The sequence below is a fragment of the Lissotriton helveticus genome, chromosome 2_1, assembly GCF_964261635.1.
Source record: "Lissotriton helveticus chromosome 2_1, aLisHel1.1, whole genome shotgun sequence".
Taxonomy (NCBI): domain Eukaryota; kingdom Metazoa; phylum Chordata; class Amphibia; order Caudata; family Salamandridae; genus Lissotriton; species Lissotriton helveticus.
Genome location: NC_136059.1, coordinates 1171784027 through 1171811511, shown reverse-complemented (window position 1 = coordinate 1171811511; position 27485 = coordinate 1171784027). Strand labels below are relative to the sequence as shown.

At 46.7% G+C, this 27485-nt stretch overlaps 1 protein-coding gene across 1 annotated transcript in view; it reads right to left on the bottom strand.

The window, feature by feature from the left end:
• Positions 1–27485, bottom strand: part of LOC144818522 (RNA-binding protein 43-like) — a 260825-nt gene that overhangs the window by 75042 nt on the left and 158298 nt on the right. The gene's annotated exons all lie outside the window — the stretch shown is intronic.

The window sequence follows — 27485 nt, the reverse complement described above, 5'->3', positions numbered from 1 at the left end:
GGAACTCAGCCAGCTGGCAGCCACAGTCAAGATGCGCCTGGGAAAGCCACCTCTGCGCTACGAGAACGGCGAATGTTGCTCCTCATGTGTTACAATGTTAATTTCCTGCACAGTTCTCATGAGAACCCCAAACCTGCTAGGCGGTACCCAAATATGTTAATGAAGGCTTCAAATCGTGTATTGTGATTGGTGTGTTACCCAAATCCTACCTTAGGACCAATCCAAATTGAGGGATTTTGACACTTTGCAACATTGGGGGGTGGTACACTGTCCCCAAACTGTATATCTACCCTGGGTTCACCTAGTGAACCGTCCGACTTGTCTGGTTTAGCTGACCTGTCACTGACCCAACGCACTCAATAGGTGACTGAAGATACAGAGCGCTGCGAAGCACTCTGTCCGAATTTGACCATAGACTGAGGTTCTACTGAACCTTAAAGTGCTGGCGAAGCACTTTGCTGGGAGTTCGCTGACCCAATCGGGGTCTTGATCGATAGCTGCAGAGCGGGTGGAGCGCAGGCGTTGCTTCCGAACTGTGGGTTCCGGTCCTGTCCTGAAGAGGGTCCTGTCCTGAGGGTTTGCTGTCCTATCCTGAGGGTCCTGTCCTGATTCCTATTCCGAGGGTATCCTGTCCTATCCTGGGTGTCCATTCTGCACCTGCTTTCCTTTGAGGGGTATCCTTCCTTGAGGGTTTCCTGTCCTTAACTGACCCGTGGCCAGGGTTTGGTTTCCACACCTTTCTAGGTAAATATTGCTCTGAAAATTCTTAAATTCTTGCACCTTCTGAATTTCTAACTTTGGCTTTAATAAAGTTCAACATTGCACATGTGATACTTTCCATGCCTTTCTGCAACTATTGAAAGTCATTTATATTTTTTCCATAAGTTTATTCCTATGTCTTCTCATTTGTTAGAAATTATATTTTGCATAGCAGTGTGTCATTTCCTGATATGGTCTAGAACTTCGTTGCCTAGATTGTTCAAAGGCCCCTTCACCTTAAGTGAAGCGTGTTATTCCTTATAAGCTCTCCTATAGTCACCCACACTTAGGGTATCCCTGTTTAGATAATACTGACTTGCATAGTCTCTTTTCTCGTTACATTTTATTAGTACCTTGATGATTACTCTGTCATTATTTCTTTATGCATATATAATTTACGTTATCTTGGTTATTGATTGCCTTGTTTTATTGTACCTCATGCAAGAAAATAATGAACTTTAGATAAACATTTTAAAACTTCCAGTTGTCCGTGGTCATTTAAACAGTATTTGAATGTTATTGGTTGGGTTTGTATTGCTGCCTTTCCTTTACAGCTAGCTCCCTGATTCATTGTGGTCATTAGGCACCCGCATCGGTGGATGGTAAGTCGGGTGCACCGAAAATTGGTAGCAGGGAACACACACACACCAACTTGGTAGAGCTCGTGAAGTCACCCGATCGATGTATATGGTGATTTGAAAAGTATATGGGCCCTGAAGCCGGAAACGGCGAAAACTATTGGTCGGGTGGCCTCGCGCGCTCCATCAGTTTTCTGGTAGCTAGAGGATGGTTAGGGACTAGTTGAGAGTAAGGCAGGGATTAGTTGGACTAGTTAAGTCGGAAGCTGCTATTATATTAATACTGCTATAAGAGCGGCTGTTCTGAGGGAACTGATCACTCTCTTGTGAATACGCTGCTGAAATTCATGAATTACTGTATTGCCATTATTCTTGTTCTTATATTGTTATATGTACTAATCCATGCAATTGTCAATCGTCTAGTTGTATGTTGTCCGAACTCCCCGGGGAATTGAAAGGGCAAGTGGTGAATAGAATCCATTGTCCTGAGGTCACAGGTTCGAGGAAAGTTAGGTGCAGGTTAGGATAACCGGGAAGCACTAACTAGGGTTTTCTGAATACATGTGTGAATAAATGACAGTAACGGGGTTCATTGGCAAAATTCCCATAGTGGCGTAACCAAGTAAGGGTCACATCGGAAGAGTAGCAGGTTCCTCGGAGCTAGCGTGAAAGCAGAGGGGTCCGCTGAGAAACCTTAAACTCGGAATATATCCCGGAAAGAAGTGGATGAGTTTAGGGGAATAACAGGTTCACCGATGCTAGAGTGAAGGGTAGGCGGAAGAGATCTGCCCGCAGCAAGTGAAAAGTAAATGGAAGTAGTTTACTTGCAGTAAAACAATTCTTTCTCTGTCTAGACACTTGAGCACTGTGGCGAATGTGTATTTGTTGTAAAATAACCAAGCACTGAGCACTTTAAAAGAAAGAAAGTTTCCGTTACCTTGTGAAGGGAGGGAGTCAGTCGCGAAGCGCCTCTGACGTCACTCTGTGCCGCGCTGGGATTGGTAGAAGCAGCGGGCGGGTAGCGGAGCTGGAATTGTAAAGGAGGGGTGAGCGCCGGAGCGTGGGAACTGTCTCACGAAGGGGCCGCGCACCCATTGGCGGAGCTTATTTAGCGTCGCGCACCCATTGGTTGCACGAATTTCTGAAGCGCGTTCTGATTGGAGGTAGTTTGTAAACAAAGTTTAGCGCAGAAGTCGTATGTGGCACTCGCAGACTACAGGAACTCGACCTGATCCAAGGCACCTAGGGTTTGAAAGGGATCAGTGGAAGACTAATAGATACGATATTATGTACGGAACAAAGAGAAAAATGTCCCTTGTAAGTAAGGTGAAAAATTATTTCAAAACGGACAAACCGATAAAATCTAGAGAAGGTGTTCTCGTCCCAGCACCCAATACTCCTGCCTCATTCATGATGTTTGACCGAGGGTACAATACCTGTGTGTGGTTGGAGAATTGGGTGAAGTACACAAAAGATGACGGAGTATTGGCTTTTCCGTTAGATGGTACTTTCAATGGTAGGATCTTATTTAATTTAAGAACCCGAATGAATGAACTGCATCCCAGACCGAGACTAACGCAGTATGAGGCATTAGAGGAATGGGAGATTGAGGCTTTTGAAAGAGAAAGACCCCGAATGGACAAGGGTTTGACCAAGTGGTACCCCAGGCAGAAACAGGAATCCAGGGATAAAAGGATGAAACAGTGGAGGCAGAGCATGATTGTTGAGGGTCTGTTTCCCATGATGCCGGCATGTCATAACATTGGAGCGGGTGAGAAAAGTACTGAAAAATGTAAGCATTGGGGGGCCTTGGGGGATTCAGATGATGAATTAATAGATGACATCTGTACTAGAAGTCCGCCACCTTACAATGAGGGAACCCGACCTTCCAGTGTAGGAGATGTTCCCCGACGCCACTTCCTAAAGGAAGAAGACAGGTCCCTGGGACTGGGAGGGGGTGGTCAAGTATTGCCCTATCCTGAAAAACCCGAACCGACGGAAACAAGGGATATATATCCCAAAGTGCCCGCAAGCCAGGAAGAAAAATATTCACGTACGAAAATCTTTTTTCCCAGACCCTTGTATGAAAACGAAGAGAAACCATCGAATTCAGGACTGCCTTTTGTTCAACCTCCATATGGGGAAGAGCGCAGGTCCTTTAATACTGGAACTTTATTCCCGAAACCTAATTATGGGGGAGGACCAAGTGAAACGCATCCTACTGCCCCGAGTTTTACTCCTCCGTTGACCCCACAGATATTACATGACACAACTTTAAGAAGGGTACTAGTGGAAAAGGAGCAAGAGGCTCTAGCTAGACAAAGGACAGAAATAATTCAGAAAATTTCCCAGTTAAATACCAGTCCTGAGGCATTGACTATTCCAGTAACTATTGGACCGGTGGTCCCGTTATACGGAAATGGTCAGGGAAATCCGATTACTCCAGTTATGACCCCAGTCATGGCAACCCCGAGACAGGAACCGATCATCATAGATGATCAGTCCAGTGAGTGCGAGTCTGAAGTTGCGTTCTTGGAATTACCAAACAAACAGACTGGAAAGGGAATACAGCAGAGGCATAACCCTTTTAATACAAAAGAAATTAAATTAGAGACAGCAACAGGTACTAGGAATGTCTCTCTGGTAACTCCGGATGAAATTGAGAGTTGGAGTCGTGAATTAGAGAAACAGACTCCGCAAACAAAACCTTTAGACCTCTACAAGCTGAGGGTTGAAATAGAAGAATTAATGGCAGGAAATGTGGGGTTGGATCGATTGAATACCTACTCTGAAGAAGAATTGTCGTTCATATGTAAAAGCTTTACAAGGAACACCAGAGTGCTCCACGAAAAACTGACCGAAACAGCAGTTAGTATGGGGGTAGATATCTCAAAATCCAAGCCCTTACAGAAACCGTACAGAGCAGACTTCTCAGACAAAGATATAGAACACCTGAATGTGGCGGGGAAGAAGTTGCAGATTAAAGAATTAATGGGGGTACTACAGAAATGGGGAGATGTGGAAAGATGGAGAAGCAGGTGGGCGAAAAAGAGAGAAGAGGTTCGCTTCCGACAAGTGACTCCTGAGTTTGCTTTAAGAGAGGTAGAAAAACCTGAGCAGTTATGCCCCATGCGCGAAGTTCCAGGAGGGAAATATGTGCATGTGCCCTGGTCTAGGCAGGATATTGTGTCCTTCACGAACGATTTTCCAAAATTACGAGAGAAACCAGTTGACTGGTACAGGCAGGTGGAAAGGTTCGTGAAGGTACAGAAATGTCTGTGGAAAGACCTGGATGGGTTTTTCGACATTGTGGTTCCAGTAGATTTATGGACCCAGTGTAAAATAAACATAGACTGGCCGAGTGAGGAGTACCCAAGAAATAAAGAAACAGGGGAGCCATCAAAGGATGTCATGCGAAAATATGAGCAGGTAATTCAGCACTTGAAAGAAAAGGTGCCCGCAAAAGAAACTGATTGGACAAAAATAGATAGAACAACACAGGAAAGGGACGAGACAGTGCACTCCTTCTATGAGAGGTTATTGCAGGTATTTAAAACATACAGTGGTATTGATAACATCGACCTAAAGGATATGACGCACTTTATTTACAGGTTTGTAAATGGTTTAAGACCTGAAATTTGTCAGTGGATAAAAGATAATAAAATCTGTTGGCATACTAAGAAAATGGATGAGGTCCTGCGGTACGCTAAGTACTGCGAGGATGAGATGGCAGAAAAGAAAAAGGCCCTCAAGGAAAAGGTGATGTGGGCTCAGGTGAAGCTCGCAGAACAGCAGGAAAAACAATTGAGTAACATGGTTAAAAATGCTGAGAACAAAGGTCCTGGGGGAGGGGGTGGAGGAAAGCCCCGGCCCAAATTTAGCAGGGAAGAGGCTATGAAAAAATTTCCCTGCCATCAGTGCGGCGAAATTGGACACTGGCGAAACGAGTGTCCCCAATTAGTAGATATTAATGAAAAAACTCCTGATTTAACTCCACAGACGCAGAAAGAAAGACCAAGAAAGACTCAACCCCAGGTAAAAACAGTTCAGGTGCCTCGAGCACCCAAGCAGGTATACAGGGGAAGACAGGCAGAAGATGAAGAAATAGAGGTTTGGGAAAGCGGGGAGAACAGAAATACAGCAACTTCGCAGTATCTGCTGAATGATACCTTCCTTTGTAATGATCAGGACTGACGGGGCCTGAGAGGGGAGGACGAGGAGTGCGTACTTGGCGCTTCCTTGCCGGTAGACCAGTCTGGACCATATATTGAAGGAAAGGTTGACGGAAATGATGTCACCTTTCTGTTGGACACTGGCGCTACCCGTTCTACTGTAAGAACAGTGGACGTTCCAAACCTACCCCTCTCGGGAGAAAATATCCAAGTAGTGGGTGTATCTAATCAATTGATTAGTACTCCTGTTACCGAACCAATGGAGATTTCAATTGGAAATTTTAAACAGATGCATAGATTTGTCGTCTGTGACACCAGTCCAGTGAATCTACTGGGTCGTGATTTGCTGTGCAAAATGAACTGTACCATCTTTTGCACACCAAAAGGTGTTGAAATACAGACCCCAGATGAAGATGGCATTTATAAATTATTGTTACTTAGACCTGACTCAGAAATTAAAAGATTGACCCTGCAGGACTTGCCTCAAGAACTACAGGAAGCCGTAAAGCCAGAGGTGTGGGATTTCACTGGAAAAGATGTGGGGTTGATGAAAGATGTGGACCCCATACAGATAGCCATCAAGGACAATGCAGTATATCCTAACACTAGGCCCTACCGAATGAATGCTGAAGTGAAAGCAGGTGTCACTCTGGAAATACAAAAATTATTAGAAGGAGACATCATACAGGAAGTGATGAGCAGCCCATGCAACTCCCCGATTATGGGCATCAAAAAGCCTAGTGGCAAGTATAGGGTAGTGCAGGACCTGAGAAAGGTTAACAAAATTGTAGTTCCTTGCTGCCCTATTGTCCCGAACCCTGCAGTGATATTGTACCAGATTCCTTGGGATGCTGAATGGTTCACTGTGATTGATTTATGTCATGCATTCTTTTCGATACCCCTGCACCCCGACAGCAAATTTATTTTCTCATTTGCCTTCGAGGGTCACGTGTATTGTTGGAACCGGGTCCCTCAGGGGTATACAGAGAGCCCCTCTATCTTTAATCAGATCTTGAAAAAATGTCTAGAGACTTTGATCTTACCTGGGAACTCTGTGTTAGTGCAGTACATAGACGACCTTCTATTGGCGTCTAAGAGTCACAGGGACTGTGTAGTTGACACCATTGCCCTCCTAAATCATCTGTGTGAGAAAGGGCATAAAGTGGCCCCTGACAAACTACAGTTCTGTGCGAAATCAGTAAAATATCTAGGACACCAGATAGAAAAGGGTGTCAGAAAAGTCACATCAGAAAGAGTGAGAATAATTCAAAAGATGCAGTTGCCCCGTACTCAAAAAGATGTCAGAATGTTCCTGGGAGTATTAGGATACTGCAGACAGTGGATTCTGGGATTTGCAGCCTTAGCCAGGCCCTTGATAAAAATGACCACGAGAGGAATGCCAGATGTTGTAGAGTGGGACGATGAAAGTCTAATGGCTTTCACAAGACTGAAAAACTGTCTGTGTACGGCCCCTGCGTTGGGAATGCCAGATTATTCCAAAGAGTTTGCCCTATTCTGTGACACTCGCGATAATTGCGCATTGTCAGTCCTGACTCAAGAACATGGCACGACCAGAAGGCCTGTGGCCTATTTCTCTGCCACTTTGGACCCAGTAGCTGCTGGGTTACCAGGCTGTCTGAAAGCAGTAGCTGCTACCTGTGCAAGTTTGGAACAGAGTGAGTCCATCGTCATGGGACATCCTGTGACCGTGTATGTTTCACATGGAGTGGTAATTCTATTGACCAGAACTAAAACACAGTATCTCACCCCTAGTCGGCTGACTAAATACGAGAGGATTCTTGTGGGTGCAGCAAATGTAAGCATTGTTAGGTGCGGTATTCTGAACCCTGCCACCTTACTCCCCGACCCTTTGGAAATAGAAGGTGGGGATGATGATGAACATGATTGTATTGACCTGACAGAGTTCAGTACTAAGCCACGCCCAGACATAAAAGAAGTACCATTGCCTGAGCATGATAAAGAACTATTTGTGGATGGTTCCTGTCTAAGACATGAACTAGGAGGCTTGAGTGCTGCTTATGCAGTAGTGTCTTTCACAAAAATTGAAGAAGCAGGTTACCTATATAACATCAAGTCTGCACAAGTAGCCGAATTGATAGCCATGATAAAGGCTTGCAAAATTGGGAAGGACTTACGCATAACAGTGTATACTGACAGTCAGTACTGTTATGGAGTTGTGCATGACTTTGGCCAATTATGGCTACAGAGGGAATTCATGACTTCCTCAGGTACTCCCATTCGGAATGCAAAGGTTGTTCATGACCTTTTAGAGGCCATCCAGTTGCCCAAAGAACTGGCAGTGGTGAAATGTGCTGCTCATCAAAGGAGCATGGACAGAGTATCACTGGGAAACGATTATGCTGACCGAGTGGCCCAATGGTGTGCCAAAGATCGGTATATTGTAAATCCAAAACGAGGGGGGCCAGGAACCAGCTGCCAGCTTCAGGTGTTTGAAGAAGTGCCTACGTGGGATGAAGTGAGAGAGTGGCAGGAATCGGCTCCTTGGCAAGAAAGAGAGAAATGGAAGGAGGATGGGTGTAGACCGAGACGTGTGGATGGTGTGATTTTGGGCCCAACTGGTATGCCTGTGTTACCCCGACACTTGCTTGGCACAATGGCAAGATTAATACATGAAGGATCACACATTGGTAGGGATGCCATGATTCTGGTATTTCAACAGACTTGGTACAGTAAAAAGTTCAGGAAGGTAGCAGAGTCCCTCTGCCAGAGGTGCCTGTCATGTCAACAGATGAACCCAGGCAAGAGGACAATGGTTGAACTGAGCAGGATTGGGAGATCAGGGGGTCCCTTTATAAGGATACAGATTGATTTCATCACCATGCCCCGTTGTGAAGGGAAACGATATGTCCTTGTCATTGTTTGCGTATTTTCAAAATGGGTAGAAGCTTACCCTACTCCTCAAAGTGACGCACTGACAGTAGCGAAGTGTTTACTAAAAGAACTGATACCTAGATTCGGAATACCATACATTATTGAATCAGATAAGGGTGGACATTTCCAGAATGAAATACTGGCTGAACTGTGTAAGGCCTTTGGAATAAGGCAGAAACTCCATTGTGCATACCACCCAGAGGCTTCTGGAATAGTGGAACAAGTAAATGGAACTATCAAAAACAGACTAGCAAAGCTGACAGATGCTACTGGCATGACCTGGGTGAAGGCCCTGCCCCTGGTCCTGATGGGACTGAGAAGTGTTCCTGACCGCAAGACAGGCCTAAGTCCCCATGAAATCATTATGGGAAGAGTGATGAGGCAAGCATGGGTGCCAGGAAGCAAACTGTTGAGTATTACTGATGATTTGGTGCTTGAATACTGCAGAAGATTGGGTGACCAAGTGCGTTCTATCTCTCGCCAGATTGGAGACGACGGCATCCTCAATCCAACGACTCCTCTCCACAGCTTGGTTCCAGGAGACTGGGTCAAAATAAAGAAGCACACTCGATCAAGCTGTCTGGCACCAAGGTGGGGAAAGAAACGCCAAGTAATCCTGGTGACAACCACTGCAGTGAAGGTCGCAGGTGTTCCTCAGTGGATCCACGCTGGACACACCCAGAAGGTATTGCCAGACAAAGGATTTGAAGAAGAAGGGCAACCAGCAGAGGACCCTGAAGGAGCCAGACCAGAAGCAACTGACAACGAGCAGCCCAGCACCAGTCAGGTTGCAGGAACAGCAGACGTTGGCACAGGAGTAGTTGACTACGAACTGCCAAGAAACCAGCCTGTGGAAGAGGTCCCGGAAACTGAGCCAGGAGTAGCTGAAGACGAGCTGCCAAGCATATGGCCAGAAGAATGGATACCGATGATTGATCTGACCGAAGATCCTATCAGAACAAGAGAACGACTTAGTGAAGGTAGAGAGTGGACTAGTCAGGAAAAGCAAGGCACAGGCGAAGAACCTCAGCCGCTTGAGATTCACATCAAAACTGAGGAAGGAGAAGGTCAGACAGGGACAGAGCAGGTATTCGATACACCACCGCTAACACCTGATGCAGATAAGGGAGAGACTAGAAATAGAGTGATAGTTCGAGCAGAAGAAAATCAAGAGATCGAAGTGCTTGAACAGGATCAGAGAGGGTTAAAAGAACGGGTTCAGGAAACAGAAACAGAAACAGAAACAATCGAAAGCCAAAAACAAAATATTCCTGAACAAGGCCAGATTAGCAACCAGGCAGAAGAATTTGATGCTAGCCCTGGAACTAGTCAGATAAGGGAAGTAGGAGAAGAAAGTGGAGAAGAATTACCACAAGATAAAGAGAACAAGAGAATAAGAAAAGAAAGTGAAGTCCAAGTACCGACTAAGAGACTAAAGAAAAGAAACAACCTTGAGCCTAGGTTTGTAAAAAGATTGAGACTTAGGATAAAGACAGTGGAAGAAAAACGTGCAGAAGCAAGAAGAAGTGCTCGGATAGCAGAGCAAGAAGAAGACTCTTCCAAAAGAAGGAGTGAGCGAATAAAAAGACAAAACAAAAAGTACAAGTCTCCTGAATGGACACTGGTTTTGGAGGAGCTTGAAGATCTTGATATAACTGACGTGAGCGACGGAGAACCCGTCCCAGAGTACTCAGCTGAAGAGGAAGACGAACCACCGTGAATTTGCACAAAGTAAGCTAATTGTGTGAAGCCAAAAAGAGGGGTTCGAAAGACTCCTTCTGAGCCAAAATGTCTGATTCAACGGTGAATGGTAGACCTAGTTGCAGCCGTTTTAAGACGTGTTGCAAGGTGTGTATATGTAGTGTAGTAGTACTGATAGTTATCTGGATAGGATTAACAATTTTCATTCCCTTTGCTGTAAGTAAAGATACTAACATTGTCCCTACTGAAGTTGTAAATACTGACAATGAGGAGCTAACAACACAGAGTGTAGCACGACATGAAAGAGCTTTGAGACAAACAAAACAGAACTTAGAAGCATCAGATGAGGGAGGACTACATTATCATGGAGTTAAGAACAAGACACACTTAAATGTTTTCGCAAACTTGTTAATACACTATGTAGAGACTATGGAAATTGAAGATTGCTATGTCTGCATGAAGCTACCTACTTCTGTGGCTGAAGGCGTGACATACCATCATCTGCCATTGACATATGGAATCTCCTGTAGCATTTTAGCTAGTTTATTCTATAAAAGAGGACCGTTACAGTACTATTACTCTAACAATGACGTGATTTTTTCTGAACTTCCTATACGTGGGAACTTGAATCCTGTACATACCAAAACTGACACCATAAGATATATGGGAGACTACTTTCTGACTATAGGTAACATTGACATAGCAGACGCACACAGAGATAACTTGACATGTTCTTTGCGTGAGCAGGAAAAGATGTTCCTGAACATGGCAGAGAAAAGGAGAATTAAAATTCAGAAGAAGGCTAATGACGAAAGTCAGAAAAAGCCAAAGTGGGCAGAGAACATGGAAGGCACCTCATCTGGTGGAGCGGGTCCTGCTCTGTTGCTGGATTTTGAAAAGAAAGGCAAGCTATGTCTTCACCGCGAGAAGACTAGCTATTATAATAATGTTTTCATTGGTTCCAGTGAATGCGAACATAATTACAAGGTAATTGGAGGTTGGGGTTTCAAAAATGGGTCAGAGCCTGTGTTTCCTGGAATTTATTATATTTGTGGGGACAAGGCTTATTTCAAATTGCCGGATCACTGGTATGGAAGCTGCTACTTTGGCATTGTCTTCCCGAAAATATACCATGTGAATGGAAAAGCTGGAAGCAATGAAGATACTAATGGCTTAGTGCGTAGTAAAAGAGAAAGTATAGGTGAAATTATGGGTAGTATTTTCAGTGCACTGATACCTGGAGTGGGAGTGGTTCTGAACACTCACAGAATTTGCAAATTGTCTACTATAGTAGATGTGCTGTCTACTGAAACAGCTCATGGATTTCTGCTGGTCAATACCGAAATGGTTGCGATCAGATCAATGGTTTTACAAAATCGACTTGCTCTTGACACCTTATTAGCGAAAGAGGGCGGAGTCTGCCGGATGTTGAAGGCGCAACATTGTTGCACTTATATTCCGGATAAAAGTGTACAGATCAAAAGATATGTGAAAAACATTACTAATTTGGCAAAGGAACTCAAACCACTCGAGGTTGATAGTGCCTGGAAGAGACTGGTAGATGGTCTCTCAAATGTAGGTCATTGGCTTGCTAGCATAGGTAAAAGCTTATTATTCAAAATTCTGATGCCAATTGGTATTATAGGTCTTATTATACTTTCCATTTTCTTATGCTGTAAATGCCGCAAGCGCACCAAAAAGCACGAGGTAAATGCAAGAGGAGTGAAACGAAGTGTGGATGAGATTGAATTAGAGGAAGTGAATGATCAGATATACAAAAAGGTGAAGACTTCTCACCCTGCTAAAACTGAGAGAGAAAAGTTAGAACGGCTGCTGGAAGAAATAGAACTTTATAAAGTATGAAAGAAAGTTGGCATCTGGTTCCATTATAATTTGTGATGATAGTAAATATCATCAAAGAGGGGATTGATGAAGCAAAGCTTCGCATATTTTGCGGCTTGCCGAAGTCAAGAACCTCATTTATGTGTAATAAGGTAACAAAACGTAATGTTTTACTAACATTTATTTTGTTTAGGCAAAATTCCCGAAGCTTGCCTATGTGTATTTCTAATGAATTTAATCCGTGTCCTCTAATATGGCCGCCGCTTGTATTTTAGTTACTGCGCATGCGTCAGCCACACTCACGTGTCCTGACGCGTCTGCAGAAGTGGAGGGAAAGTTATGCGCATGCGTAATTCATAGCTGTGCTTATCATGTGGTACTGCTCGTGCCACTGCTCTTGTGCCCGTATCAATGTAGCTAACATTTAGATGCAATAAGTTTATTTCTTGATGATGAGTTAAAAGTACAAACCCTGTGATGTGTTTTCATAATGACATTATTATGTATTAATTTGTTTTCGCTTACTTTTCATGTACCGCGGGGAATGGGGGTCCAAACTGATTGGGAGCCATATTGACGGTCTCTTCTGCGCATGACCAGGGAGCATTGAAAGGTGGCCACTTTGGACAGTGGAACTCAGCCAGCTGGCAGCCACAGTCAAGATGCGCCTGGGAAAGCCACCTCTGCGCTACGAGAACGGCGAATGTTGCTCCTCATGTGTTACAATGTTAATTTCCTGCACAGTTCTCATGAGAACCCCAAACCTGCTAGGCGGTACCCAAATATGTTAATGAAGGCTTCAAATCGTGTATTGTGATTGGTGTGTTACCCAAATCCTACCTTAGGACCAATCCAAATTGAGGGATTTTGACACTTTGCAACATTGGGGGGTGGTACACTGTCCCCAAACTGTATATCTACCCTGGGTTCACCTAGTGAACCGTCCGACTTGTCTGGTTTAGCTGACCTGTCACTGACCCAACGCACTCAATAGGTGACTGAAGATACAGAGCGCTGCGAAGCACTCTGTCCGAATTTGACCATAGACTGAGGTTCTACTGAACCTTAAAGTGCTGGCGAAGCACTTTGCTGGGAGTTCGCTGACCCAATCGGGGTCTTGATCGATAGCTGCAGAGCGGGTGGAGCGCAGGCGTTGCTTCCGAACTGTGGGTTCCGGTCCTGTCCTGAAGAGGGTCCTGTCCTGAGGGTTTGCTGTCCTATCCTGAGGGTCCTGTCCTGATTCCTATTCCGAGGGTATCCTGTCCTATCCTGGGTGTCCATTCTGCACCTGCTTTCCTTTGAGGGGTATCCTTCCTTGAGGGTTTCCTGTCCTTAACTGACCCGTGGCCAGGGTTTGGTTTCCACACCTTTCTAGGTAAATATTGCTCTGAAAATTCTTAAATTCTTGCACCTTCTGAATTTCTAACTTTGGCTTTAATAAAGTTCAACATTGCACATGTGATACTTTCCATGCCTTTCTGCAACTATTGAAAGTCATTTATATTTTTTCCATAAGTTTATTCCTATGTCTTCTCATTTGTTAGAAATTATATTTTGCATAGCAGTGTGTCATTTCCTGATATGGTCTAGAACTTCGTTGCCTAGATTGTTCAAAGGCCCCTTCACCTTAAGTGAAGCGTGTTATTCCTTATAAGCTCTCCTATAGTCACCCACACTTAGGGTATCCCTGTTTAGATAATACTGACTTGCATAGTCTCTTTTCTCGTTACATTTTATTAGTACCTTGATGATTACTCTGTCATTATTTCTTTATGCATATATAATTTACGTTATCTTGGTTATTGATTGCCTTGTTTTATTGTACCTCATGCAAGAAAATAATGAACTTTAGATAAACATTTTAAAACTTCCAGTTGTCCGTGGTCATTTAAACAGTATTTGAATGTTATTGGTTGGGTTTGTATTGCTGCCTTTCCTTTACAGCTAGCTCCCTGATTCATTGTGGTCATTAGGCACCCGCATCGGTGGATGGTAAGTCGGGTGCACCGAAAATTGGTAGCAGGGAACACACACACACCAACTTGGTAGAGCTCGTGAAGTCACCCGATCGATGTATATGGTGATTTGAAAAGTATATGGGCCCTGAAGCCGGAAACGGCGAAAACTATTGGTCGGGTGGCCTCGCGCGCTCCATCAGAAGTACATATTAAGAGTGACAGTTTTTAAACTAGAACTGTTAGGGAACAGATGGCCATTTGTATCATAGTTCCGTTTTGCTAAAAAGAAGCGATTCCTTAACATTCCTAAATTGCGATTAGCAAATTGCTAATCGCAAATTTCCCATTCATTTCTATGGGCCAGGAGGCCCATAGGAATGAAGGGGAAATTTGAGATTAGCAAATTGCTAATCGGAATTTAGGAATATTTTGAATTTGAATTTGAATTTAAAAGTACTTTTAGAGCGCACGTATACCAGCGGTTTCTTGGCGCTATAGCTAACGGACTCTGAGATTACAAACAAGGAGGGCAAAGGGAGTATTTATTCAAAGGACTTCGTGAATAGGTGAGTTTTAAGACATTTACGGAATTGTGGGTAGAGGGCAATGGAACGAAGTTCAAGGGGGAGGGAATTCCAGAGGGTGGGGGCAAGGACAGCGAATTTAGAGCCTCCCCATTTCTTTCTCCGGAAGCGTGGGATGGTGAGGAGGGACTGGGAAGAAGAGCGAAGATCCCTGGTGGGAACATATAAGACAATCTCGGAGGAGATGAACGCTGGCGCCATGCCAAGTCGGGCCAGGAAAGTAATGGATGCGAGCTTGAATTGGATTCTAGCTCGTACAGGAAGCCAGTGTAGGGATTTCAGAAGAGGGGTAGAGTGGTGAAATTTAGGGAGATTGAAGGCCAGGCGGGCCGCCTGGTTTTGTATCTGTTGTAGGCGACGCAGACTGTATGCAGGAATACCGGCATACAGGGCGTTACCATAGTCCAGGCGGGACACCACCATGGCCAGGATGATAAGTTTGAGGGCAGAAAAGGTAAAGAAGCGAGACACCCTGCGAATAGTGCGTAGTGAAAGAAAAGAAGAAGATACCACGGAGCTAACCTGGGAGTGAAGGGTGAGTTGAGAATTAAGTTTTATACCTAGTGTTTTGACTGAGGGAGAGGGAACAGGAGAAGGACCAAGAGAGGGGGGCCAAAAGAGGGAGGACCAGGGGCTGGATGAACCACCCGTCAACACCAGCTCGATTTTGTCAGGGTTGAGTTTGAGGTGGTTGTGGTTCATCCAGTCCCTGATATGGAGCATCACAGTTTGAAAGTTTCAGACAGCAGAGGGAGAAGAGAGATTGAAGACCAGCTGGAGGTCGTCCGCATAATTGAATACGGCGACCTCCATCTGTTGAAGAGAGAAAATCAGGGGAGCAATATACAGATTGAACAAGAGGGGAGAAAGAGAAGATCCTTGGGGGACCCCGCACTGAACTTTCCGGACGTCCGCCGTGAAGTCACCCAGGCGAACGGCCTGGGTGCGGCCGCTCAGGAAGGAGGATAACCAGACCAGGGCAGTCCCTCCGATCCCCGCCGCCTTGACACGGGAAAGTAGAATGGTATAATCCACCGTATCAAAAGCGGCTGAGAGATCAAGGAGCACAAGGGCCTGGTGCTGATTAGTATCCATACCCTCCCTGAGGGTGTCCAGGACCGACATGACGACGGACTCCGTAGAGTGTGCGGGGCGAAATCCAGCTTGGCGGGGGGCAAGAGCTCCATACTTCTCCACAGAGCTCAGGGCGCTGGTGACGTGGCGCTCGAGCACCTTGGCCAAAAATGGCAGGAGGGAGATGGGGCGGAAATTGGCGGGGACAGAGGGATCTGCCCCAGATTTTTTCAGGATGGGCACAATTACTGCAGATTTCAAGGAGTTAGGAACTATGCCTTGGGCTAGAGAGCTGTTAAGGAGGTGAAGGGGGGGGTCTGGACAAGAGACAAAGATATGACGGAGGATGTGAGCGGGGCAGGGGTCGAGCGGAGAGCCAGATTTGATCAAGGGCACCAAGGAGGTCAAGCTTTCCAGAGTGATAGGGGGAAGGGTGGTGAATACACCCTTGGGGGGGGACAATGAGGATCAACAAAAGATAAGGAAGGAGAAGGGATATTGGCCTTGATGGTGGTAATTTTGTCAATAAAATAATTATTGAGAGAAAAACAGAGTTCTTCGGATGGGGCTGGTTTGAGAGTGGTTCTGTCCGAGAACGCCAGGTTGTGAACGATGGTAAAAATTTCCTTGGACTGGTTCTCCGCGGCTAGGATTTTGGAGGAGAAGTATGATGTTTTAGCCCCCAAGATGTCTTTTTTATACTGGATGAGTATGTTGGTATATTCCAGTTTCAAAGCGGGGCAGTAGTTTCTCCTCAAGCCCGCTCCGCGCGGCGCACTGTTAGTTTGGTGGCCTTAAGCTCTTCATTGAACCACCGGTTGGCGTCCTTATCGCGTTTAGAAGTAATGCGTTTGAGCGGGGCAACAGAGTCGCGGCCGTGGGAGAGCCACTGATCTATGGCTTCAACCTGGGAGACGGTGGTAAGGCCCTGAAGAGAAGGGAGAGAGGAGGTGAGGAGGGCAGAAAGATTCTCAAGGTTGACACGGCCCCATGATCGGACCCAGGTGTTTTTGGGTCGGGGAAGCTTAATTGGGGGAAGAGTAGGAAGGAGAAATGAGATCAGGTGGTGGTCAGACCAAGAGCAAGGAGAGATAGAGAGTGATTGTACAGGGCAGTTCAGGGACCAAATCTGGTCAAGCAAGTGACCTTTAATGTGAGTGGGGGAGTGAACATGGGGTGTGAAATTAAGGGAGTGAAGGGTTTCAGAAAATTCCTTCGAGGATGGGCATTCGGCGGGGTCGGAGGGCCAGAAATTAAAATCGCCAAGGAGCAGGATAGAAGAATTGTTTACTGTAATGGTGGCCAGGACCTCCAAGAAGTCAGGGAGAAACTGTAGGGGGGACTGAGGGGGACGATAGGTAAGAAAGCAAGTCAGGGGAGGAGAGGTGGAGACTGTGCGGATCACCAGAAATTCGGTGGTCGCAATGTTAGGCAGGGATAAAATTTGAAAGGGAAGATCGGTGCGTGCGATGACCGCCACGCCACCCCCGGCTCTACCTGATGGACGGTCCGCCCTGAGGGCATAGTAGGTGGCCGGTAAGGTGGATAAAAGGGCGGGGAGGGAGTCATCGCTGAACCATGTCTCAGTTAAAAAGAGTAGATCGGGGGAATGGAGATCCAGTAGGACCGAGAGCTCATGTGCATGAGCGACAGCGGACCGGGTATTAAGGTAGAAGGCCGTAAAGGTTTTGGGGGTTGATGAAGGAACCGTGCTACCAGACGTGGGAGAGAAATCAACTATGGAGAGAGGAGAGAGAGGGGCGGTGGGGGGAGTTAGACCAAGAGAGGAGATGCGGGAGCAGATGGAGACCGTGATGGGCCAAGGGCCCTGGAGGCTACGAAGTAGGTCCGGGGTGTAGGTGATAAGTGGGGCGGAGTGACATGCCCCTAGTCCCGGCCAGTCGCGGACGGGCGCAGACGGGCTTGCCTTAGGCGCGCCTTTGGCGCGCAATCGTCGCGCCCGCTGCGCTCGTCCGCTGCGCTTCCTGCCAAGACACATGATTTAAGGCAGTGGGACAGGATGTTGGAGGGGGCGTGGCCAACAGAGGGGGCGTGTCTGTGGCGCGCCTCGCGCTCGAGAATGGCGGCAGAGAGAAGGGGGTCTTTGCAGCGTGTAGCGCTGTTTAAAAGATACCAAGGAGTGCAGGTAGGAGGGGAGAGTTACAGGAACACAGTACACAAACAAGTTTTTTAAAATCAAACTTATGCTTTCTCCCGGCTATTTTGCCTCAGGAGTCCAATCGCTAGTGAGGCGCCTGCCGTCTGCGCATAGTATTTATACAATTTGGCGAGGGGGCGTGGCCAACAGAGGGGGCGTGTCTGTGGCGCGCCTCGCGCTCGAGAATGGCGGCAGAGAGAAGGGGGTCGTTGCAGCGTGTAGCGCTGTTTAAAAGATGCCAAGGAGTGCAGGTAGGAGGGGAGAGTTACAGGAACACAGTACACAAACAAGTTTTTTAAAATCAAACTTATGCTTTCTCCCGGCTATTTTGCCTCAGGAGTCCAATCGCTAGTGAGGCGCCTGCCGTCTGCGCATAGTATTTATACAATTTGGCGAGGGGGCGTGGCCAACAGAGGGGGCGTGTCTGTGGCGCGCCTCGCGCTCGAGAATGGCGGCAGAGAGAAGGGGGTCGTTGCAGCGTGTAGCGCTGTTTAAAAGATGCCAAGGAGTGCAGGTAGGAGGGGAGAGTTACAGGAACACAGTACACAAACAAGTTTTTAAAAATCAAACTTATGCTTTCTCCCGGCTATTTTGCCTCAGGAGTCCAATCGCTAGTGAGGCGCCTGCCGTCTGCGCATAGTATTTATACAATTTGGCGAGGGGGCGTGGCCAACAGAGGGGGCGTGTCTGTGGCGCGCCTCGCGCTCGAGAATGGCGGCAGAGAGAAGGGGGTCGTTGCAGCGTGTAGCGCTGTTTAAAAGATGCCAAGGAGTGCAGGTAGGAGGGGAGAGTTACAGGAACACAGTACACAAACAAGTTTTTTTAAATCAAACTTATGCTTTCTCCCGGCTATTTTGCCTCAGGAGTCCAATCGTTAGTGAGGCGCCTGCCGTCTGCGCATAGTATTTATACAATTTGGCGAGGGGGCGTGGCCAACAGAGGGGGCGTGTCTGTGGCGCACCTCGCGCTCGAGAATGGCGGCAGAGAGAAGGGGGTCGTTGCAGCGTGCAGCGCTGTTTAAAAGATGCCAAGGAGTGCAGGTAGGAGGGGAGAGTTACAGGAACACAGTACACAAACAAGTTTTTTAAAATCAAACTTATGCTTTCTCCCGGCTATTTTGCCTCAGGAGTCCAATCGCTAGGGTGCAGGAGTGTCTCAAGAACACCCTGCTGCACCCCTGAAAATGACATGTGGGGGCATATGGCGCACTCAAATGCCCTAAGGGCATGTATGAGCGTCATATGGCACCTTTGGATTAAAAAAAAAATTCTTTTTGAAAAGAATTCGCAACTTACCACCAAAGCGAATCCTTATGGGCATTTTTGAATTATATTTTCTTTGATACATTGCATTTAAGGAATCGCACAATTTGCGATTCCTTAAGTGCAATCGCAAAATAAGGAATGGCAAATTTTGCGATTCCTTATTTTGCAGCAAAAATGTTTCATACATACCATTTAGCAAATTAGCATTCGCAAAGGCCGAAATTCTGCGAATTTCGGCCTTTGCGAATGCTAATTTGCTTGATACATATGGCCCTAAGAGGCAAGAGAGTTTTCATGAACACAGTGTAGGTGACCCAGTTTATTGTTGAGCAACTTTATAGTCTATTAAATCAAACACAAGTTTTTTTGTACAACTGGTATTCTGAACTCATGTAGCCGAAAGTGCTTTTATACCTTTCAAACACCTTTTGAACTTCCAATTTTCGGACCACTCAGATGTCAATTTAGCTGCAGATGAACTATCTAGAGGGTTGTTAGGAGCCCTAGATACCTTGGCTACTATTACAAAACATTGTGTAGCAAGAAAAATACCTTCAGCTCCATTGTACTCTGATAATCTCTGAAAGTTGAGACAATCCTGCCGCAAACAATAAAGAACTTGACGCACAGACTTGGCGCCGGCAGCCAGAGATCTTCGCAAACAAAGCTTAAGAGTCTAAAAAAGCAGCCATTATGGAAGAAAAAATATTGTATTTTTCCAAGATCACCGAATCTATTAAATATTCTAGAGACCTTTTTAAGGTCATTAACTCTCTTGTTTTTCCTCCTGTTGCTGACTCAACTGAATGTTCTCATATACTCTGTGACAGAATGGCCAATTTCTTCCTTACTAAGATCACAGATATATATTCCCTGCTGGAGGCCTATAACGCTGGGAAAGCTATGTCTGCTACCTCCACAACTGATCCCAATGCCTTACCATCCATGGAAGATTAACCAAAGCTACTTGCCTTGCCCTGCATTTCATCCAAAATAACAGATCATCTATTAGAAGGGGTCACATCTGGATCACCTTTAGATACATACCCCCTAAAAATCCTAAAACTTGGAAGGGAGGCTATTGTTCCCCACCTCACCTCAGTACTTAATATGGCCATTATTACGGGGCAGTATCCAATTCTTTTGAAAACTGCTGTGGTTAGACGTCTTTTAAAAAAAGCCATCTCTGGACCCCTTGGAATTAAAAAACATTTGTCCCATTTCTTTTCTCCCAGTTCCAGCTAAGATTATGGAAAGATACCTGAATTCTCATCTTAAGACATATTGACTTGACCATCAGTTGCTGGATGGCTCACAGCATGTCTTTAGGAGCCATCATAGCACTGAATCAGCACTAACGGCGGTTTTTCATCACAATCTGCATCCAGATGCTCCACAAATGCAGTGCAAATGCAGTGCGGGTTTAGAGCTGAGGAGACCCCTATGTCCTCTTGTGGGCCTCCCAGCACCCCACATATTAATATCTTCAGTTTGAACTGGAGGTCTTTGGTAAAACATCATAGAGAAATATTCGATCTCCTTCTGGATTTTACTCCGGACATACTCTTTTTAACAGAAACATGGCTAACAAACGACTCTGTGGCAATTCCTGCTCTGGCCCTCCCCTCAGGTTATTCTTTGCTTGCACAGAATAGACCTTGTGGTAGGGGTGGGGGCCTAGCAGTGATATTTAAATCAGCCTTCTCCTGCACTCTATTACGCATCACATCCCTGATTGTGAATGTGCACTGTTTAAAATCTGTCTATCGTACACTTTTACTTTTTCCGGGCTCCTTATTTACCGCCCCCAGGCCCGTCAAGAGCCTTTCAAGAGGAGAAGTGTGGCTCAATGGTTAGAGCGGCAGACCCTGATGCAGAGGTCTGCCCGGGACCAGGGTTCAATTCCCTGCCTCGGCGGGTCTTGAGCTAAAAAATTCCATGGGCCTGATAATTCTCGCCTCGGTGCCTATTCTAATCATGGAGTCCCACTCTGCAACTCTGGGCAATAGCTTGCTTAATCTCCGCAACGGCCCCCACAATGCTAAGGATGCATGGCCTCCACCTTGGGGGTGCCCAGGAGTGGACACCTCACAGGGAAAGCCAGGATGGGTTCCACAGCGGTATTCGTACAAGCGCCTTGAGACCCTTGCGGGTGAGTAGTGCGCTATACAAGTATCAGTTTACAATTTTTACAATTTACAAGAGGCCCTTGCTCTTTCTGCATCCACCTCTGCCCTGGAGGCAGCCAATTTTAGTATTCTGGGCAATTTGGATTTGCACCTGGATCGCAAGGACTCCCAGGAGATTACCAACTTCCTGGGGGACATGAAGGCCTGCCAACTAATGCAATTAGTAGTGGGTCCATCTCATCCCGCAGGCCACCTATTGGACCCTGTATTTTCAAATATTCGTCCTCTTGGAGCTTATGCCCCTCTTCAGTTAGCCTGGACAGACCACTTTCTTATTCATGTGAGCTTCGACCTAGTCGACGCCCCTTTGCAGATTCTCCATCACACTACCATGAAACGACCATGGCACAAACTGGACGCCCTTGTTTCTGTGTCCAGTTTAAAAGAATCATGTCCTGTATAGCCTACTGACCTGGAGGAAGCTGATAAGGCTTACAGGAGCTGGATTAGCAGCACACTAGACTGCTGCATTCCTAAGAAATTGACTTGTGCTAAGCGTACGCAATCCCATGCTTGGTATAACGAGTCCCTAAGGCAGGAAAAAAAACAGTATAAATCCCTGGAACGCATCTGGAGACACTCCTATGACCCCACAGCAAAAAGAATCTATAGGCTGGCGATCAAAGCCTACCATAAACCAAAAGGCTAAAGCTGCATTCTATAATAATTTGATCTCATCGAGCTCTAACCCCTCTAAAACCATTTTTTCTCTCATTATTGATATAACAAAACCATTAGCAGTAACTAATAATATCATCTCCTCCAACCAGCATTGTGAAGCTCTGGCCCGGTACTTTATTAATAAAGTTGATTGTATTTATACGACCCTCGACGTGAGTAGGGCGGCACCCAAACCATGGCCATCTATCTATACAGTAGATCCCTCCCTTTGTTACAAGATTTACCTCCTCTGTCCTGTAAAGACATGGAAACTTTGTCTAATAAGGTGCAATCTGGTTCTCCTGATGACCCTGTAAAACCTGACATCTTCAGGAAGTTCCAAGACTGTATCCTGACAGAGGGGAGGGCACTGATCAATTGATCACTTCAGTCAGCAGTGCTTCCCAAATCTTGGAAACACGCCAAGGTTGTCCCAATTCTGAAAAAGCCCTCACTGGATGCATCTGCCCCAGAGAATTTCTGGCCTATCTCATTGCTCCCTTACTTGGCTAAGGTCATGGAATCCCATGTTAACACCATCCTAACCAAGTACTTGGAAGAAAATGAGATTTTGGACAGGTCACAAAACGGGTTCCGGCCTAAACATAGCACAGAATCCGCTTTGTTGGCAGTCACAGAGCAGTTGTGGGCAGCACTGGATGAGGGCAACACCACAGCGCTGGTGCTGCTTGATCTGAGTGCGGCCTTCGACACGGTCTCCCATGAGATTTTGCTCCAACGACTCAGGGAGATTGGGGTCAGCGGCACGGCCTGGGCCTGGTTTGCATCTTTCTATCTGATCGCTCTTTCCAGATCCACGCCCCCTCATACCAGTCCAGTATTTACCCCCGCTGCTGTGGCGTCCCTCAAGGCTCTGCGCTGAGCCCCACACTCTTTAACATGTTCGTCCACCCTTTGGCCCTCATGGCCAAAGCCCGGGAGATCAATATGATATCCTAAGTGGATGACACGCAGCTGCTATTTACCTTCTCCAATAACTCTGGCCTTGATCAACTGAGGTTCCTGTGTTGGGCACTTCTGCCCCGTGGCGTCCACATTTTAGGCATTTCCGGGCTGCCCTCCTTCTAGCCTTTCACCTCCCATCTTTGCTGCCTGCTCCGCTAGTGCTGGGACGCCCCATTGCTGGGTTAGCCATGTGCTATACAAGCCCTATTAACATTAACATTAACATTTTTGATAACATTCTGGTCGATGCAGGGTATACTACCGTGCTGATCCTGCTTGACCTTACCGCTGCATTTGACACCCTGTCTTCTTTGAGGCTAGTAGAACGCCTAAAGGAGATAGGGGTTGGGGGCTCTGCCCTAGGGCTTCTTGCCTCCTTTCTTAGGGAGAGGGCACAGATTGTGAAAATGGGCCTGTTCTATTAAACTTCCAACCCTTGGATATGTGGAGTGCCGCAGGGCTCTTCCTTAACCACTTCCGCGCTCATGACGAGCTCAGCTCGTCGTGAGCGACGATGCTCGTACGCTCATGACGAGCTGAGCTCGTCATGTAACGCGGCTTTTTTTTAAACGCAGCGCGCAGCGGGAAAACCGCTAGCGCGCATGCGGTTAAGCCCTACACTCTTTAATATCTATGATGCCCCACTGGCGAGAGTTGTGAGATCTTATGGATTTAAGGAGCTGTCCTATGCGGACGAAACTCAAATCATGGTGTCCATCACTAATAGCATTAGTGAAGCTGCTGCAAATTTTTAAAATTGCATGCAGGCAGTCTCAGCTTGGATGGGGGGAAATTATCTTAAGCTAAATGGGGAAAAGATAGAGATCCTGATCTTTGGCAACCAACAGGATATTTGGTCTAATGGATGGTGGCCTGACACCTTGGGAAGTTGCCCTTCCCTTGTATCCCATGGAAAAAATGTGGGTGTTATTGTTGACACATCTCGGTCTATGAACTTACAAATCAGTAGAACTGTGTCTACCTGTTTTGGAATAATACGGTTGCTTAAAATTGTTTCTCAGTTTCTCTCTTTAGCATCAAGAAAACAGGGAGTTATTGCCTTGGTAATGTCCAGGCTCAATTATTGTAATGCCCTTTATTTGGGCATAAATAAGGGTCTGGTGCGCCGCCTTCAACTAGTACAGAATGCGGCAGCAAGGCTGGTGATGGACCTATCTAAGTACCATTCAGTCTCTGCCTCTCTTATTTCATTGCACTAGCTGCCTTTGGATCGCAGAATTCTTTTTAAGACTCTCTGTTTGACCCATAATGCCTATTATGGTCTAGCCTCGGATGCCATTAAAGCAATGTTTCATCGCTATGTCCCTACCAAGCAGCTAGGTCTTCCAGCAAGAATTTGCTGGCAGTCCAATTTGCTGGCAGTCCCCAGGTACAAAAAGGTTAGTTGGGGAGGCAGAGCCTTCTCTACTGCCGCTGCTAGGTTGTGGAACACTCTACCTGAGGGGTTATCAGGCCTTGTGTCTCACTCTCTTTTTCGTAGGGCTTTGAAAACCCGGTTGTTTACACAGACTGTGATATGATTTTCTTACTCAGCCGTGCACTAGTTCTCTGTAGCGCCTTGATGCCCTTGGGCTAAGTTTTGCGCTTTATACATTTAATATTCATTCATTCATAGCAGTGGGCGAAGTGCATTAAAAAAAGTATGGGAACTGTGATGCTACTGTACAATGGGGTCGAGTTAGTGGCTGTAGTGTTCCTGACGCACCATCCGCGTCGGACACTTAGAGGCCTCGTGGTCACGTAGCAGCGCGCTGCGAGGAGCACCCGCAGGCTGAATAAATTACACGGAGCCAGGAGTTGCGCCCGCTCAAGCTCCTGCGTATGCACGCCTCTGGCGTCACATCCGTGCAGGCTCACTTTATTACCATGGTCACGTGACGCGCGACCATACCATTAGTATGCCAGGTCTCGGGGTTGCACATGAACTCCCCCTGGACCCGTTCTGACAATGAGCTATCCCCGGTCGCGCCTATTACATCATAGGGCCTAAATTACATTCCTCCCTAAACAGAATTTAAAATACAATAACACTGTTAATGGTTCATACATTGAAACACAGAAAGAAAGGAACAGTCTTACATGATATGGTCCTTCAGTCTACAGGAGGGCTCAGGATTTCACCTTAGACAGTACTGGGAGATCCCACGGCCTCCAGATACACTGACAGGAGGCACTGACATGGAGTTCTCTGGGGGACTTGGGCTAGTCACCGGTACATCAGGAAACAGCCTCTCCGTCACAGGACAGTCCTCCCCGGAAAATCCCCACTCGTCGTGATCAGAATGGACCTCTCTCTGCGGTTCAGGCTCCCTCACATCCCGAGGCACATTCTGGGAAGGGTAAAAGCTCTTGAAGAATGACACATTCCTTGTGACAGTCTCAGCACCCCTCTTAGCAGTGACTCTGGTGCCATTTAAATGAATAATGACCCACGATTCCTTCTTGTAGGGCAAACAGAATTTGCTGTTTGTGGGCCGATTCTGCAGGAGAACTAGGTCACCCACTTTCAAGTCAGACTGCCGAGCTCTCCGCCGCCGACTGGCATGGTTATTTTGACTTTAGCACTGCGCATTAACTTAATGCTCCAGCAGGGACTCCAGACGCCACAGGGGATGATGCGCGATAGAGTCGGCAACCACACGCCCCATGAACCATGAAAAGGTGTCCCGGAGCCACTCCCGTCATGGAATGCGGTGTTTGTCGGTATAACTTGAGGAATGAAAAAATGGTTAGTTCCAAGGAGTAATGACGATCATGAGCAATCCAGATAACTTTGTTTAAGGTGCGCATGAACCTCGTCATTCGCTTGGGGCCGCCTGGGTGTTATCCTCTTGTGGGTAATGCTGAGAAATAACAGATATTTGACTATCTCCTGTCACTGAAACGGAGGGCCACTGTTAGTTCGTAGTTCCTGAATGAGCCCATCAGTGGCCATTACTTTCTCCAGTTTAGGAATTACTTCACTTGCACTCAACGACTGGAGTACTTACACTTCAGGATTTTTCGAGTGGTCGTCAATCAGTACGAAGGTGTGTCTCCCATCCAGGAGGCTCCCAAAATCCAAACTGACAAAGGCCCAGGGGCGGTCTGGTCGCGGTTCAGTAATTACCGGAGCTGGTGGACAGCCTTCTCCGATGGCCTGGCACCATTAACAGGATCTCACTGCCTCTTCTACCTTTTCGTCCATCAGGGGAAACCACACTTTGGTTCTCAGGCGGGTTTTTGTTTTCACCATCCCTTGGTATCCGGCATGCGCCAGTTGGTTTACTTGTGTGGTTAGGGCCGAAGGAATCACTAGGCGATGGCCTCGAAGTAGGCATCCTGTGGAACCTTCATTTAGCTCCTGTCTAACGTGATATAGACTCTCCATAATTCGTTTAGCCTCGGTGGTGAGTACCGTCCACTCATTCTTCGCACTTTGCCACCGACCATGCTTCATTATTAGCATGGCAAGCTGGAGACATTAATCTCGTCGGGTTTCTTTCCCCAACACCTCCATGGACAACAGAATGGGGCATGACCTGGCAGTTATGCGCCAAACGTATTCTTCCATGTCCTCAGCATCATCCTCCTCCTCAGGGGTAGCCGCCTGGGGGTGACGTGATAGGTAGATTGCCTGGTTCTGGGCTATCGGATAGTACTCTACATGGCAATTGTATTCCTGCAGCGGCAGCATCCATTTTTCTTTCCGTGGGGGCAGGTTTAGAAGCGGTGCCTGCGAACAGGGGGAGAAGGGGTTTGTGGTCGGTTGCCACGATGAACGGATGTCCATACACAAATAAGTGGAAGTGGAGACATCACCAGAGGATGGCTATAGCTTTCTTTTCTATTTGGGAATATCGCTGCTCTGTGTCTGTCAAAGACCAATTAGCAAAAGCCACAGGGGCCCAGTCTTCCTCAGCGCAACTCTGCTGCAACAGGACAGCTCCAAGTCCCTTTGGACCAGCATCTACAGCAACCATGGTCAGTTTTCGTGGATCAAAGAAGGCCAGGGTGGTATTGGCAGACCGAGCATCCTTGATAGCTTGAAATGCAGTGTCATGTTTCTGACCCCAAGTCCAGGGGGCGGAGCCTCTGCTAAGCACTCTGAGTGGCTGGGTGAGAGTGATGAGATCTCGGATAAATCAGCTGCAATAGTTGACCATACCGAGGAAGCTTCTTACCTCGGTGACATTGGTGGGAGCAGAGGCCATCTTGATGTCTCGTACCTTGTCTGGGTCCGGGGTTACGCCTGAGGCTGAGAATACATATCCAAAGAACTGCCGCTGCTGTTTGAGGAATTCAAATTTGTCTCGATGAAGGGTGAGACCGGACTCTTGGATCCTCTGAAGCACTTGGGTCAGCCTGGTGCTGTGTTCCACGATGGTTTTCGCGTAGATGAGAATGCTATCACTGATGTTCACCACTCCAGGAAGAGCCATCAGCAGTTCATGAATCACGACCTGGAAAACCTCGGCGGCACTTGACAACCCGAAGCTCAGGCTAGTATACCTCCTCAGGCCTACGTGGGTGGAAATGGTTGAGATGTAACATGACTGTTTGTCCAGCACCAGTTGCTGATATCCAGATCGGAGGTTGAGCTTTGAGAATCAGCATGCTCCACTTAGTTCCCCGATGAGATCATCTATTTGGGAGTGAGGTGACT